The sequence below is a fragment of the Bombus huntii genome, unplaced genomic scaffold (assembly GCF_024542735.1).
Source record: "Bombus huntii isolate Logan2020A unplaced genomic scaffold, iyBomHunt1.1 ctg00000060.1, whole genome shotgun sequence".
Lineage (NCBI taxonomy): Eukaryota > Metazoa > Arthropoda > Insecta > Hymenoptera > Apidae > Bombus > Bombus huntii.
Genome location: NW_026099321.1, coordinates 255637 through 267930, shown reverse-complemented (window position 1 = coordinate 267930; position 12294 = coordinate 255637). Strand labels below are relative to the sequence as shown.

Sequence of the window (12294 nt, the reverse complement as noted above, 5' to 3'; positions counted from 1 at the left end):
TCTAATTAATATACAAAATAAATTGTGAATTGATTCGAGAATATAGGATTTCCCCATTTTCATGATTATCGTGATTTTTGTATAAATATATTTTTTAAGATACTAATAATTAGGTACTTATAAATTAGTATTATCAATTATTTTGCATTTATAATTCCGCCTCTAGTATAAGTGTTAATTGAAAACTAACTTTATGTTTGAAAAAGTACTAGCAAAGTCGTTGAGTAACAAGCCACTGATGCTAACACAAATAGCATTGTCGTAATTAAATATTTCTAAATATTCATTTTTCATTTTGAACCTGTAGAAACAATTTATTATATATACTATTAGCTAAGTAATTGCATATTTAATTAAGTCGAAATATAAAACTTAGTTATTTTAATAATTTAAAAAATAAAAAACTGACAAACATTTCAATTTAATTTATGGTTGGAACAAAAGACAGTTATTTTTCATTAATTGAAATATTGCAATGCAGAGTACTTTCGAAAATACGCCGAGAGTATTCCTGATGGTGAAACGAGCGTTGCTTCATCGAACGCAGCTAAAGAAAACAACATCTATGTAGTTGGTGGTACGATGCCTGAAATAGAGGGCGATAAATTGTACAATACCTGTACTATTTGGGGTCCCGATGGAACTTTGATAGCAAAACACCGAAAGGTAAGTAATATATTCCTTTATGGCTTTGGATTTGAAAATATTGGGGTGAAGAAAGTGACTCTATCTAGGAATAATTTAGGAATATACATATGTACATACGTATACTATAACCAATTCAATAATTTACGGTTTATAAAATACGTTATGATACGGGAAACGCCCATTTTTGTTGTAATGTGTAATATAAATTTTTCACATACTTAAAATATTATTATACTTATTTTTTCTCCTTTTTAAACATTATTAAATGATAGGATTTTTTAATAAAAGAAAGTGATAAAAACGCTGTCAGTTATTAAATAAAAAATAATTAAAGTTTAGGAGTTGGTAACTTTGATATTAAATTACAAAAGTTGCAGCAATAGAATTAGCGACTACATTTTTATGTTATTAGGTACATCTATTCGACATCGACATTCCTAATAAGATTACTTTTCGAGAGAGTGATTCACTCAGTCCTGGTAACTCCCTAACGACGTTCGATGTGAAGGGCTGCAAAATAGGTATTGGCATTTGCTATGATATTAGATTCGAGGAAATGGCACGCATTTATCGGAACAAAGGTACAGTAACTTAATCGATCAATACTTAACTAGCAAAAAATTAAATATCTTTCTTAAATATATTCTATATAAAATTAATATAATCGGTAACTCTGTATAAAAAGAAGCTTAATTTAAAAAACCAGTATATTTGCTGAAAATGAAACAAATAAAAGAATTAAAAGCACAATAAGAGGACTGTCCTCGCATATTCAGAAATGATGGAATGTGAACCGTGCAACTACGAAGTTAATTGGTATTCGGTGGCTTCATATTTCCTGCTTCTCTGGGTTAGGTTGCCAAATGCTGATATATCCAGCGGCATTCAATATGACCACTGGACCACTGCACTGGTCATTACTTCAGCGTTTCAGAGCGAATGATAATCAATTATACGTTGCCTGCATATCACCGGCTCGTGTTCCTTAAGCAAGTTACGTCGCATGGGGGCATACACAGTTGACCAATCCCTGGGGAAAGATTTTTTACGATTTGGAAACTCAAGAGAATATGGCAGTCACCGATATCGGTAATTTACAGCTTAAAATTAAAAGCGAGAGATCCATGATGTAATTAATTTTTAGTCTCGTTAATTTATCGATTTAGCCATCTTCCTCTGTATTTGTTGAATTTATTAGTAAGCATTACTTATTACTTCGTATGTTTCTTTTTTCTATCAGATCTAAAAGTTGTTGAGGAAGTAAGGGCTCAGATACCTACATTTTCTCAGAGACGTACAGATTTGTACGACACTGTCTGTAAGAAGGAGTAACTCTACACTAAAACAGAAAATGTTTTTTTATAATATTTCTACTACAATATCCCTTTTTTGTGAATCATTACTAATTTCTTATCATTTGTACTAAATAACACCCCAGCGGAAAGGCCCACGGTGGCACCGGAATAATAATCAAAGCAAGTATTAAGCACTACGAACTCCCACCATTCCAGAAAGACTACCTCCAAGCAACAAACGTAGCAATAGAAGACTGTCATGGCTCAATCACCACCTCAGCAGTATACTGCCCTCCCAGACACTCCATCGCCAAAGAAGACTTTGATAACTTCCTGGACACCCTGGGCAACAGATTCATAGTTGGAGGAGACTATAACGCCAAGCACATCCAATGGGGCAGCAGACTGGTTACAGCAAGAGGCAAAAACCTCTTAAACAGCATAATAAACAACAACCTCAACTACCTCACCACATACGAACCCACATACTGGCCCACTGACACCAACAAAATACCCGACCTTCTCGACTTCTTCATAACTAAAAATATCCCATCAAGACACGTCCAGATCAACTCCTCGGCTGATCTCTCCTCTGATCATTCTCCCGTGATAGCAACAGTCAGTTCAACAATCATCGAGAGTACACCTAATGGCTCCATTCACAAGCAACACACCAACTGGCAGCTCTTCAGAGAAGTCTTTACACACTCAACCTCAGCCTTCACCCCACTAAAAACAAAGGAAGATATCGAAGCAGCCACGGAATACTTAAACACGAGCATAATAAACGCAATCCGCCTCTCCACACCGACAAAGCCAACTAACAGCAAACAAGAATATCCACAATACATACTAAAAAAAATAGCAGAAAAACGTAGACTAAGAAGAGTATGGCAGACCCACAGAATACCGGAGGACAAACGCAAACTTAACAACGCAACTAGAAAGCTATCTAGAACCTTAACAAACTATAAAAACGACTGCTTCCATAAATACCTCGCCAGCTTATCCCCCACAGCCGACGCCAACTACTCACTATGGAAGGCCTCCAGGAAACTCACACGCCCCCCACAAATAATCCCACCTATCCGCCGTCCGCAAGGTGGATGGGCGCGAAGCCCTATAGAAAAAGCCGACCTGTTTGCAAAACACTTGTCAAAAGTATTCAAACCCCATTCCCCCCAAGCCGCCGCGGACGTTACTGAATACCTACACACCCCCTTCCAAATGTCCCCTCCTATCGAACCCTTCTCCTCTGCTGAGACTATAGAAACAATCAGTCGCCTAAACCCCAAGAAAGCAGCAGGACACGACCTAATAGGCAATAGAGCAATCAAGGAACTTCCCACAAAAGGGATAGCACTCATCACATCGATTTTTAATGCTATCCTTCGCCTGGAACACTATCCTAAGGCTTGGAAAATCTCATTGATTACCCTCATCCCTAAACCCGGTAAACCGATACACGAAACCTGCTCCTATCGCCCAATCAGTCTTTTACCTACCCTGTCCAAACTATTCGAGAAGATGCTCACGAACCGACTCCTTCCAATCCTAGAGAACTTGAAAACACTCCCAGATCACCAATTCGGCTTCCGAAAACATCATTCTACAGTAGAGCAAATCCACCGCTTAACTCATACGATCAGCCAAACACTCGAAAAGAAAAAATATTGCTCAGCGGTTTTCCTAGACATCCAACAGGCATTCGATAAAGTATGGCATGAAGGGCTACTATACAAACTTAAAAAGATCCTACCCCACCCCTACTTCTCCATCCTAAAATCATACCTAACCAATAGACAATTCATGGTTAAATACCTAGGCGCCACTTCCGCAACATTCCCAATAGAAGCCGGCATACCCCAAGGTAGTGTCCTCGGACCCCTACTGTACTCCATCTACATTGCCGACCTACCTATATCAAACGATATAACAATAGCGACATTTGCAGACGACACAGCGCTATTAGCTTCCCACGCAGACCCGGTAATAGCCTCATCCACTCTCCAGCGAAGTCTCGACTCCATGGAAAAGTGGTTTCACAAATGGGGCTTCAAAGTCAACGAAAAGAAATCCTCACATGTAACCTTCACGCTCCGAAAACAAACCTGCCCCCAGGTCACCATCAACAATGCAACAGTTCCTAGCAGGGACACAGTCCGATACCTGGGCATGACCCTGGACAGGAGACTAACGTGGAAGACACACATCTCAGATAAAACGAAGCAACTAAAGGACAAACTAAAAAAACTCTATTGGCTCACGGGCCGACGCTCCAAACTAAATTTACAGAATAAAATTATCCTCTACAAGACCGTAATAAAACCTGTCTGGACCTACGGAATCCAACTATGAGGAACAGCAAGTAACTCCAACATCGAAATACTCCAACGCTTTCAATCGAAAACGCTAAGATCCCTAATTGACGCACCTTGGTATGTAACCAATGAAACAATACACCGCGACCTCAAGATACCCACCGTCAAAGAGGAAATAGCAAAATATAGCAACAGATACAGCAAAAGAATCAACAAACACCGAAACCCCCTAATCACTGGACTACTCGATACGACGGACCAGATTCGCAGGCTGAAGAGGCACTACCCGCTAGACCTAAATGTTAGATTCATTTAATTATCCAAATTAAGCATATGCACTTACTTATAATACTTATAGATTATAAATTATATCTATCTATAATAAGTATTAACTTATTGTAAATAAACAGCCATGTCACTGCGCCACGCCAGAAAAATTACTGAAAATTCTCAATGCGAGAATTGATTGTAATTTCAACAAATAAATAAATAAAAAAAAAATTTACAATAATCTCATGTAAGAAAAAATAAAAGGGATAAAAGTAGTACAGAAGATAGAAAAATCTATAAAACTGGTGGCTGGGAAATAGAAAATATATAAATTTATGTTATTAGAGTTTAGTACTTCTGTCGATCAATGTGTTACGACCGTTCGCGGAGAGACGCAGTCGCAGTAGCGAGAGGCGTAAATTCTCGCTACGATTCGGTGAATCGACGCCGCGAAGTAGTCGTTCCCCTGTTTCGGTTAAGATAAGAGGTGGTTAAATGAATATGACACTGTATAGTAAGTTATATTTCTCCGTTTATTCCAACAACTTATAACGAAGGCAGTTACGCTGGTGCGTATGTACGAGATTTTTTTTTTTATTTATTTGTTGAAATTACAATTAATTCTCGCGTTGAGAATATGTACGAGATGAATGAGTGGCTGATCTGTGGGTGTGTCCTACCCGGTGGAAGGATATTGACCGTTCGAAGGATGTGAAATCAGAACTGTCTTGGGAGACGATGCTGTCTCGGAGGAAAGCTAATGATAGGTGTGTCTAGCGCACGGGACCATCGGATTTGTTGGTGACGATTTTAGTTAGGAGAGTGAGGGAGTAGGCTTCGTCGTTAATTGGTTAGACGAAGGGTCTTAACCGCCCTCGAGAGAAAGTGGTTAGTGGGAGGAAAGTTGCAGCGTACGTGAGAAAAACTAACTTTCCCTTGTCCAGTCGGGGTAGACAATAGTCTTTAGAAATTCTTCGGAAACAGACGTTTGTTTGGTTTGAAGGACCTTTTCTAGGAAATCTGTGAGATTTATGGAAGGTACTTGAAACTATGGAGGATACGCTGCGAGTATACGGTGACATCTGGTTGCCATATTGCTCGCGGTGCGACGTAACAAAATGGAATAGAAAGATTATATCACAGACGAAATTATACTTTACACTTTATTATACTTTATACTTTATTATACTTTATACTTTATTATACTTTATACTTTATTATTACATTACATCAATTGACATCTTTGGAATTACAACGATTCGATACACATTTTAACGTTTTAAACGTTTTAACGTTTAACATTCTAACATTCAGTTAGAACTTTGTATTGATTAGAGATATTGTAACGACCAGAAATATCGATACATATATCAATACTTTTACCTCGAAATTCGTAGATTCGTACTCTTCATTGTCCATACAAATTGTGTCATATATGTCCAAACCAAATTTAATTTACGTGCATTAACGTTTTCAAATCCATTTTTTATTTTCAAAGAACATCATATTTGTACTCGGTATTGCCAGTAAGTATCATGAAGAGACGAAACGAGTATCTCGAGTTAAGTATTGTTTAAAATAGTATATAGACATCTAGATATAACATTCAATGATTTTTCCCTCACTTATTGTAAATTATTGATATTGTAAAATTATAATTGTAAAATTATATAGTAAATGATATTGTAAAATTATATAGTAAATGATATTGTAAAATTAAATAGTAAATTCACACGATGTTCAAATAATTCGAAATAACGATAGACCAAAAGCTGTTTAAACGAGACACAAGAATTAATCGTGCATTTTATTAAAAAGTTAAGTACGAATAAAAGAAAGAAAAATTTCGAACTTTTTTCGAAAGAACATACATTTATTATACAACATACATACATTTATTATATATTGTGTTCTTTCAAACACAATAATACCTTCCATAATGGAGCACAGCCCAGATGAGACTTTTTATAGTTAAACTTTTAACGTACTCATAGAAACGAAATTTTTTTTTTTAAATAGAACTGTTACATTTTACGACACGTATAACATCGAACATTTACCAACATAGCGATGCCAGCGTACATATATATATACTGGTGTACTGGTCATCTTTTTTCCACACGTTTTTAGCTTTTTAGCTGTTTGTGAATGGGCGCCTAATCAGCCAATCAGAAATGGCCGGTATTCTATGAATCCTTTTCTTCAATGCTCGAAGAGCTGGATATTTATCCAAAGCTGGTGCCCCAAACATATACTCGTAATTTTCAAGGGCCGCTGCAAATACGAAGTCCGCCCATGTCGTCTGAAAAAAGGTTTGTATACATTTATTTTGTACCTCCTCTATTAAACAATTTTTTTAATTTACCTCGAAAAATGTGAAAAATCGAACTCTTAACTACAGATCACTAGCTTTTTAGGAAGAATTTGGATTTTTATTTTATTGTCAGAATTTAATGGATAATTTTAGAAACTTCAACCTTTGGAGGTATTTGTTAATTAAAAATGACAAAACTGGTATTATGTAAAAAAGAGTAATCAATCAATGTCGAATGGAAATTAGACAGTTCTATAAAAATAATCCTTCTCACGATTCCACAACTTCATAGCTTAATTAAATACAATTCTTCGGCGATATAATTACAAATACATTTACAGGAATTGTGTAATATGATAAATATCTCGTTAAAGAAATTGAAATCGTAAACTCTAGATTCTAGTATTCTTTCACTTTCATGTTTCCTATGAGCCCTTCAATCGCTAAATATTTTGCAATGAAACACGTATTATTAAACATCATAGTCATACTAAATTAATTTAATGTGACTATTTATTATTATTATATAATAACACAGTGATGAAAGAAATAAACTGGTCAAGTAATCTAAGGAACGATAATACGTATCTATGTCAGTGACAGTGAGAAAAATTCAGATATCTGTACTTAAGTGATTACACTTATAAGTATCATTATATATTATATAAATATGATATTTCGAATGGTATCATTTATCACTCATTAAACAAGAGTGTCATATCCAGAGAAATGATCTTACATATCTTAATCTTTGCTTTGATTACGATAGTAATAATTTCTATCAAACTTGATGAGGAAGATACATGAATAATTATCTAAAAGCTGAAAATCTTGGCAAATTCATTTGTACATAAACTAACAGGAGTGAATTTTAAAGATACACTCTGCTCTCAACAATTAAAGCTGTCTTGTCGCAACAAAGTTTCAATAATTTTTTATGGACAACATGGCCCAGTTTGCACAAAGACTAAAAATTTTAACATTAAATTTGGATAAAAAATCTTACGGTAGAAGGAATGATATATCCTTTATTTTTGCCAATAATCTGGTCGAATTTAGTCAAGTAAAATGGTATTGTTTCGTTCAAAAGTTGATTCTTCCTCGCTTCCTTCTTTTCAGGATTCTCCTCCATGCGATAGTAGCAGATATCTGAAACGTATATGAAACCAACCGTTACGTTCATTTGTGTTTTTCCCCCCAAACGAAGAGAAAATAAGGTGTGAAAGAAGGAGTAGCCTCTCATAGTTCCTACAATTTCTTCATTCTCTTTGCTTTCTTCAATATTGCCTCAACAAGTTCCAGTGGTTCACGATACTTGAAATATATACAATGTTACCAGCGTGGAAATTGTCTTGGAAACTTGGAAAATCTTTCAAGAGGAACAACATTGCTAACTGAGATTCGAGAAAGGAAATGTAAGTAAATCCTTGCTTCTACGTAGAGCTTTTTTATTTACTTCTGACGAGTAAAGTACTGTTATTAAAATTTGATTAAAAGTACCAAGAATGTCGAGATATAAACAACCATTTGTGGAAAGGTCAGGAGAAGCAGAATTATCGAATAAACGTTATATAACTCTTAGTGATTAAGTAAGAGAAGAGAAACGAGAAAAAAGTCTTTTATCTAGGTCTTAATAAAGTATACTATATTTATCTCCATATCAAGAATAACAACAAGATATAAACAGTCTTCTAGAAATTGAGTAAATATTACATAATTACATCTTGAGCAATATTTTGCGTCTTAGCTTTTGCTTAATCATTATGATAATCTTAAATATCTGTAAATTCTTCACAGACTCTTTGCATCTTCTATACAGGTATCTCATGATCATGTGATAACACACAGGAAGAAAAAATAGAGGAAAAAACAGCGTAAAAAAAAGTTGCGTAGGAGTATCGTCGCACTACATCATTCGACAATTGATGCACGTCATGGCGATCGTCACGGTTTAAAGCAGGCCATCAAAAACACGTTTGTTATCGTACGGAAAAATCTGCGACGTTCCAGCTGTTCAGGTGCATCGAATTGTGAATCATCGGCGGTACGAAGCAAGGCGAGGGGCGTAAATAGAGAAAGAAGAGAAGAGAAGGATTCGCATAAATGATAAAATATAATCGTTCGTTCCTCGTCGATGGCGGATGGATGGCTTTAATCGTGGACGATATCGATACGATTATATTTTATACATTTGAAACAAATATAAAAGACGAGCAAAAACCAGAGATACGATCGTTATGATATTATTCAATCGGTAGCCTATTTACCTCGTTTTTTGTTCACCTTCTCTGTCTAGTAATAATTTTTCGATTCGACTGGCGTGACGTTACGTTGGCGGTGTAGAAACACGATTTTAAACACCTGCGGATAGTTGCATGAGTTTCGAGCGATTCCATTCCCTTCGATTTATATTTATGCGATCAACGCGCGGATCGTTAACGCATTATGCAGACAGCAGATGTTACGTAATCACACATATCGTAATTGGAAATTAGTAACGTTATCGCGTACCAGGATCTTCCTGTCTTTGATCATCGAGTAACACTTCGTTGTCCTCGCTCCTTCCGCGGATAACCAGCGTTTATCATATAGAGACAGGGATTTGCAAAGAATAAAAGTTGTAGAACGTTGAAAGGCGTTGAGAGAAACGTGATGTTATCCCGTTATTCGTTAACGCAACGCAGTTAAAAAAAATCCCGTAGGAAGATTACGATAATAGATAACCTGAGTCGAGTGTTTGTCGGGGGATCTAAAAGATTCTTTCGAGTTGAGCGTCTGAGATTACAGAGAAGAAAATTTGGAAGCCATCGAATTCGTGATGTCGATAGAAATCTTCAGTTGGAATCGTTGTATCATAACGTAGTCTGCTTATTGTCGATAAGACTTTACTAAACTGAAAGTGACTACTAAAAGTTTCTATCCTCTAAATTCTATCTACGATTCTATAATCTAAAAACTGACTTTTGCAAACAAACTGTAACATTCGCTTAACGGAAAGACATACGTATCTTGTTTGTACTCGTCTTTTCACAATGAATTCTTGAACGTCTGTCTCTGTGGTGAGACAAACGCAAAGTCATCTCATCAGTTACTCACCTTGCTTCAAATCTCCAAGAGTATCGACGAGCTCGTCGCATATCATCGCATCCCATTCGTCCTTTCCCATTAGATCGTACTTCCTCGCCAAGTATCGCGCCACAGCGTTACTCTGGGCTACCGGTTTCCCGTCTATCTCCAGCACAGGCAGCTTTTTATAAGGCATTGCTAAGAACAAACATGGCTCATATGAACACTGTGTAGAGGGAAACGATCGCTAGGAAATCACAACACAGCTTCCGAGGCCGTTGCGTTCTTGTGAATAGATGAATCGAAATCATTTCGGTTTTAATCAACATGACCTAGTAAAGAAATACAGAAATGTCTTCTTTCTCCTTTTTTTCTTTTCTTACGATTACGATGGACAGGGTATCGCGTGTTTTTGACTGTTGGGAAGAATCTAAAGTTTTTAAAATCAAGGATAAAAGATAATACCAGACACGGAAAAAAATATTAGAAAATGTACACGGTTCTTGTAATGAAAATTGAAATGCAAGGAATATAAATCGAATGTCTCTTGCGAACGTAATTTTGTGTTTTACACCGACAGGATTGATTTACAGACTTACGTTGATTTTTTGTTTCTCTATCTGCAAGCGACATATAAGATTATATCGAAGACTATGCTGCGTAAAACTTTTATCATACTATTTACGATAGAAATGTCGCAACGGAAGATCGAATTTTATGTCTGCTTTGTTCTTTCTACTTTTTAGCTATGTTCTTGTTCATTTTCGAACTGATTTCAATTTTTTATCCTTTTTTTCCGACAAGTCCTAAAAAGTTTTTAAATTAACGAGAAACGTAGAAGTATTTTTGTATTCCTATTTTAAGTCACCTATTTACGGTTTTCTCAAAATATTCGAAATGCTTCGATTCATTGAAAACAATAAAGATTGCAACACAAAAATTCGAGAATCGTAAGTGAATTAAGTTGGTATTCGATAAACACGATATTACGGAAGCAAAACTTAATGAAAAGTTCGACTTTATTCCGTATGAAATTTTATTTTAAGTAAGTTTAGCCTGCACGTGAAACGAAAGTTTTATATACAGAAAAGTTTGAGTAAATGGCAGATATCTGAGAGTTGAACGATGAAAGTAAAAATCGATTCTTCACGCTTACAATCCTTGTATTCAGGCCAGAGTTCTTCGGGGATCCTCTCGTCGGTATACTCGATGCCAGTATATGCAAATATGTACCGTATATGTTCGGCACGACCACGGGCATTGAAGTAGATTAGTTTGTAGGTATGTTCGTCGCTCATTTTCCTTGCTCTGTCAACTTATCGAGAAAAATGTTACAATTAACTCGTGTAATTAACAGACTGTGTGCGTGTTTGTGTGTAGAGAGAACAATTTATTTATAAATGGAATAATTCGTATAATACGCAAAATAAATCATTTAGAAGGCTGGAATATATGTTTTTGAAACAATTAATTATGTCGAAAAATATTTCAAACGAGATATAATTATGAAAAAAATAATAATTAAATGTATGTAAATGTATGTAATAATAGTTAAATGTATGTAAATGTAATAATTAAATGTAATTAGTTGTGAAAAAAATAATAATAAAAAATAAATAAATGTAAAAAAAGAATTAAATGTAATTAGTTTCTTTTTACGCACGCGATATTATTGGCGATATATGAAGGTCAACTTTATTTTTTTAAATAGATATATTTATACATATATTTATAGATATAAATACATATATTATATAGATATAATAGTATATATAATATATATAATAATATATATGTCGAGTCTGAATCTCCGAGTCCGAGCTCGAGGCGCCCTCCCGGGGAGGGCTCGCGGGAGGTAGCGGTTCTGCGTTGAAGTTCTCCATCGTCCGGTCGCGCGTGGGGTACCTTTATTGTCGATAGTTACACTAGTGACGAGGGCCTCAGGCTTGATAACGAATCCGTGACCAACGGGAGGACAGGTTCCCTTGCTCTAACTCACACGTGCACCACTCCCTGCTCGTAAGGCACTCGACTTCCTTCACCGATCAGCTCTCTAGCAAGACTGCTCGTCATCCCAACGACGCCACCGAAACAAGACTCCGGTCGAGTGTCTCAGTACACACGATCCTCCGATCGACGTACGATTGCAATGTTTTTCTTCTCGCCGCGATGGACAGCGAGACGCGATGTGTCCCGGCATGTGGCAGTGAAAGCACAACGCTTTTGGTGGTGCAACCGGTCGGCTTTCCTCCGGGCGTCGGGGGTCCTTCTTCGGTTCCCACTTCGCCCTCTTGCGGCATTCGAATGTCGGATGTCCGTAAATACCGCAGTGGCCACACCTGGTCCAGGGGGTGGGTGACCTGCCTCGTTTGTTTCCGGA

At 36.4% G+C, this 12294-nt stretch overlaps 1 protein-coding gene and 1 pseudogene across 1 annotated transcript in view; both read left to right on the top strand.

Annotated features, from left to right (window-relative positions):
* The window catches only part of LOC126875918 (myosin-2 heavy chain-like), a 120721-nt gene that overhangs the window by 9164 nt on the left and 99263 nt on the right, over positions 1-12294 (top strand). The gene's annotated exons all lie outside the window — the stretch shown is intronic.
* The window catches only part of LOC126875945 (carcinine transporter-like), a 78322-nt pseudogene continuing 66487 nt past the window's right edge, over positions 460-12294 (top strand).